The sequence below is a fragment of the Doryrhamphus excisus genome, chromosome 22 (genome assembly GCF_030265055.1).
Source record: "Doryrhamphus excisus isolate RoL2022-K1 chromosome 22, RoL_Dexc_1.0, whole genome shotgun sequence".
Lineage (NCBI taxonomy): Eukaryota > Metazoa > Chordata > Actinopteri > Syngnathiformes > Syngnathidae > Doryrhamphus > Doryrhamphus excisus.
The window spans coordinates 544434-550433 of NC_080487.1; positions in this window are offsets into that span (position 1 = coordinate 544434).

Sequence of the window (6000 nt, forward strand, 5' to 3'; positions counted from 1 at the left end):
TCGACATTCCTAAACATGTTCTGGTAATTGACAAAAATCTGAAATGACAAAATGAAAACTATTTCAAATGATATTTCATTTTACAAATGAAACGGACAACCCGGCTAAGAGAGCAGAATGCTAAGCCTGAAGAAGAGCCTGAAGAAGAGCATGTCAATCCACTGCCGACATGGAGACCATGTATTTCACGGCGCAGCAGCCGAGACACGGACAGCAGGGAGGGGAGTACTTGTCCTACAGGAGGCCACGGAGTAATCCCGTCCTTGACCACCACTCCCGAGCACTCGGCTCTCCTCACGACTTCTTAACTGGACCCGAGGAGCCCTTAAAGCGCCTCCAATCCCCCAGCTGGCAAATCTCAGCCTTAAATTCATCAGGACGTTGGCGAATGAAACATTATCCATCTGTTCCGCGTCCCTGACAGAACCCCCACCTATTCCTCCTGTGAGGCCACCTGCGCATTCCAAGTGGAGGGCTGATGATTACATTGTTGCTGGTGGTGCTGTAATCCCAGCAGTAATCAATATCTCTGGCCGCGTCCCATCCCTGCATGTAAAATATCCCCCGGCAACACTTAGGCCTCACTTTAATTATTCTCTCAAAGTCATCAGCGACTGCAACCGATACCGAGCCCCCTGCATCCCACCCATGAATCGCTCTTTTTGTTGGGGCTCGTTTTACGACGTCAGGGACGACAAATGATCGGCATGAATGGTGAGAATATCGATGCACGCACAGGAAATCACCTGGAAAAAAAATAACCTATGATATGACAGTATTATGTTTAACTTATTCTTGTCATTGGCTCCAGTTCTTAGGACTAACTCACCGGAGTCAATTGCTATTCCATTCGCTGGAGTCAATGGAATGGGAGTCAATGCATGCACAGAAACTCGCAAGTCGTCATCTGGGACCTCGATTCACTCAAGTCACCTGTTGCAGAAATTCGTGAGGAACGTGTACCCGTGAATCCCGATTGGTTCAATAGTCTAATGATGCTAATAACTTTGTATTAGCGTTACTAACTCGTCTACTCTCGAAAGGATGATATTTTGTACTACATGTACCCCTACTCTGTCGCTCAATGTTTGGGGTGTTTTTCTGAATGATCATGGAATTTGGTACACACCTTAAAAGGGACTGACCAGCACATGTGACTTAGACTTCCTGTTTTTGTCATTGCACAAAAAACTTTTACGGCTGTGTCATTGATGCGAATGGGGGGGGGGGGGGGGGGGGTGGCTGGGTCTGGATCAACAATGATCTCCTGGGTTTTGTCGACATCCAGGACCAGGTTGTTCGCCTTGGTTCCTTGTCGTCCGGAATGGGTCCCACAACTGTTGTTCGGTCGTCTGCGTACTTCAGGGTGTGGTTGCTGCTGTACCTGGGGTGACTATTGTGGGTCATCAGGGTAAACAACAAGGGGCTCGGAACAGATCTCTGGAGACAGCCAGTGTTCAGGGAGGTGACACCGGATGTGTTGTTACCCACTTGGACCAACTGGATTCAGTCTTGAGTCCCAGGGTCTCCAATTTGCATACCAGGTCCTGATGGATGCTCGTACTGATTGCTGAGCTAAAGTCCAGGAACAGCAGTGTGTAGAACTTCACCAAGATTGGTTGAAAAACACAACCACCATCAAGCAGGGCACAGGCAGGACTTAGCAGCTAGTTGTCCAACGAGTCCTATGACCAAGTCTCTATTTCGTGTTTGCTAGCATGTCATCCAAAGCGCTTTGAATAGAACCCATCGGGGGTGCCACAGATGTCCTCTAGAGTCGTGTAAATGGGGTGTCCTAATTTTAAAGTTCTTCCATTTGATGATAATTACAACAAAGTGTGGAGCATCCATCACCTTCTGCCTTCCAGAAGCACCATCGACAATGAAGGCGACCAGGCCTTGAGCCTTTTTAAAGCCCCAAACTTTCAAAGTGATGATGGAGGAGCCGGAAACTAAAATTAGACGACGGGCTACTACATATTTTATCTCTTCTCATCATGCAAAAACGAGTGAAAGACAGAGACAGAGTGAGAGAGAGAGAGACAGGAAGGGAGGGAGGTCAGCGGTCCGGCGACTTCCTTTCCATTTTCCTCCATGTTTGGATGTTTCCTCCATGTTTTACCTCGTCTCTTTGAACTTAACGAGTGTTCCATGAATATTATTTATCAGACCAGATCTTATTCTGTGATACTTTTTTGGTGTTAAATTAGGACAAATTAGGCTTTAAGCTTTATTGCTGGCCAAATGTGTAATATGTAATATATCAATAAATGTCATTTATAGACATGCACTGAAATTATAATAAACTCCACATGCATAATGCAATTGCCCCTAATACACACACACATACAGGGCAAATACTATCAAGGCTAATAAACAACAACTACACCTAGTTTTACACACCAACTAGGTGTGTAAAAAGTGTCTAGTTCGGTATACGTTTAGCGTTGACTCGTCCTACGTGTGTTTACTTTCCTGCTTGATATTCCGCTCCCAATACTGCGTTTTTTCCCGTGATTGTAGTATAGTGTTCTGTCAAGTCAGGTGTGTGACAGGACAGGTTCACTGCAAGTTCAGCGTACATAAATATCTGCTTTTGTTGTGTTCTTCATTTCGTTAGCTTACTCATGAACACTGTACGTCCTTTAGCTTTGGGGGCAAAAAGGATTTGAATGACAGCTATTAGCAACTTTTAGTTATTGTATTACTGTTTTTGAATTAAGAAAGGAAATAATTGGACAAAAAAAACAAAAGAAAAAAAAACAAACCCTTAAACTATATTAGGAAAGCAGGAAGTGAACAAATGTAACAGTTTCTTAAAAGTTCTACTTATGAATGTTGGTTGGCAGTTGCATGATCTGTTTTTCAGTTTATTTAACTTGTAATTTTTGATTAATATGAACTTTTTGCAAATTTTGTAACCTACTTAAAATAATTCATAGTTACCTATAAAATAAAGTATCTATTAAATATGAATAAATCAAACCAAGAATAAATTAAGAATAAATCCATTGCATCAGATAGAAAAAGAAAGCTATTTCTCTTTTCTCCCCCAAATTAAAAAAGTATATCTAATATCAAGTCCAAATATTAAAGCTCTGATATACTCAAATGTTTGAGTTTTTGAACTAAAAAAAATCTCACTTTTTTTAATTTCTGCTAACTTATACGGGTTTACAGTGTATAGATAGCATTATTCTTCTTATTATTCTCATTCAACATGAACAACAGCCGGTGTTATGAATTGAATTATGAATTATGAACTGATGTTCTCCTTAGGTGACCAACCAAAGAGTCCAAATGGCATCTCTGGTGATAAGAAGTCCTCCAAAGAGATGCTGGCTAATGAAGCGCTTCGGTGATCACAAATAGCGTGATGTTGCTGTGTCACTTCCATCCGTCGCAACCCCCCCCGCAAACAGCCTCCTCGCCAATCAACAGCACAATTGATTTCCTGATTAATGCCCCGGCCCGCCTACTTGCATCGAGGCCTGCAGACATCATTTTCTTTGTGAGCGTGATCAATATTTGCAGCAACGTGAATGAATGTCGGGGAGAAAAGTCATTTTTTGTTTAGCCGGGGCACTCAGGCTAAAGCACTGATGATGGCGTTCTACCTATTTGCGGCCATGCAGCTGTACTCTTAAGACGGCTAATTGCTTTTTCCTTCAGTTGGATCATGCTAACCCATCTGCATCTGGAGACGACCTCTGCCTATTCCAGCTGTTTAAAAAATTTAAAGTAAAATAAAAAAAAATGCAAAAAAATCAAAGATAAATAAAAGACAACAGTGATTTTCAACCACTGTGCCATCGCTCCAAAAAGGTCAAAACCCACAGCTTTAGACCACACGACTCATGACGAGTTAAAAGCCCAAAAATAAAAATGGCCTTTCAGACGAGTCTCACAATATTCCACTCTGGGGGCCGTTCAGCATGAATGGGGGGAGTTTGCCACAACTTGGGGCCCGTCTCCCCTGGTCTTTAGTCTCGTCTTACGAGTTAGAACTGGCCTTCGGACCTGGATGACCACGCTGGAGTGTCTAACTCTTTCAATGCCTTAAAAACAAACAGTAAAATCTTAAAATCAATTCCAAAATGAACAGCCAACCACGGCAGGGAGGCTAAAATTGGGGAAGGAATAAAGCTCTCATCCTACCCATGATGCATCAGTGCCTGATGTAACACAAGCCTGCACAGCGCTGTCTTGTTAAATGCACCGTACGTTACAAAACAAGTTTGCCAAGTAACTTTAAATAGAAACGGAAATAGGCGAGCTAAGAAAACCTAATCAAGCGGAGGCAGCGTGACCGACGCAACACGAGCTGCGTTCAAGTTACCAATTACACCGTGGACGCTCCTGGGTGGCCGTCTGGGGAGAGGCGGTCCCTGGGTGTGACTGGCCAATTCCATAGTCGTATCCGATAAAAATGCATTATCCCATAAATAAATCCAGATTCCCTTGAAGTTGTTGCTCTCGCTGCGGAATCGTTGTTTCCTTGATGTTTGTCTAATTAAGCACAGCATGGGGTCTTCCAATCAAGTCCACAATCTGTGAGCCAAGAAAGTCCAAACAATAAAAATCAAATGTCAAGAATGCAAGAAGAAAGTGTTCTCAGGGTGAAGTTGAGGTTCTTTCCATCAATTTAGTTCTTTCTACTCGTTTTCTCTTCCCTGCTCCTTCACTTTGACAGCTGTGTCTGTTTTTTTGGGGGGGGGGGGGTCAACTAAAAACATTCCGAACTTAACGCCGGACAAAAGCTGCCATTCAAGCCCTGCCGCCGTCTGAGGATGTTCAGACAATCCAAGAAAACCCACAGCGCTGTCATCTTCTCCAACTTTCTCCCGAATAACGCCGCCCCCCCCCCTCCCCCGGCCCCCCGTGCGTTGAAAAGGCCCTTGTTCATGCGCAAAGACACCAGACTAATGGCAGCAAATCTGTCAGCGAGGATCATTATCTCCCGCTGTGAGCAGCTGGGAAATCATCAAAAAGCATCTTGTTGTGGATGCAAATGAGCCCCCCCCCCCCCCTTTTGAAGCGGCGTTATGTATGGAGGTGTTTGCGGTTGCCAATCACCGCTGCTAAACCTGCACCAGTTCCCGGTCAAACGCAAGAGTCCCACATTTGCACAAAACCAAATGCTCATTATTTTTTCGGCGGTGGTTGAGTACACGAGTGGGAAACCCAGACAGGAAGTGGAAAGGAAGAGCGAATGTCAATTCTCATGTGGGACAATAATTCACTGGGATTATGCAAGGAAGAATTTGTGACGCAATTGTTGTAGGAAGCGCTCTCGTGGCTCATTTACATCGGTTATATTGGCTTAAAAACGAGATATCGGATCAAATTAGTAAATAAAAGAAGGGACAAGGAATTGTGTCTCATTTTCTGTAATTATGTCTACGATACTGGTTAATATGTAATAATAAAAAGGAGCTATTCCATAACTAGAGACCTTTCATGACGTAAAAACCCATATCTAGAAGGTTCTAAACACATTTTCTATACTCTAACTTGGAAAAATATTTATAAATGAATGAATATATGAAGATAAAATATGTTGTTGGGAACATTGGTCCCCGTGGTGAAGATGGCTTCCCCAAGGGCGTCAACTGTCTGGAACTGATGGCCTTTTTTATCAACTTCCCTGGCCATGCATCCCCAAATGTTCTCCATGGGATGCCAGGGATGTCAGAAGATGCGGGATGGTCCAAAAGAGGGATGTTCTTCTCCCTGAAGAAGTCCTTCACTCACCGTTTTAACCCAAAAGTTAGTTCTACTCAAAGTATTTGGTAAATTCCATTTTAATAAACTAGTTGTGTTGCATCACTTAAATACTACAACTAATATTCTCTGAGGCAGTCATTGAGTGTACTTAATTTTTTTATGTTTAGACGACTTCAACTATCGAGTTTTACTTCGGACCAAATGGATGGCCTGCTGTGATTGGCTTCAAATGTAAGACAAGTCTGGGCTCGTTCGTTGGATATTTGCGCCATT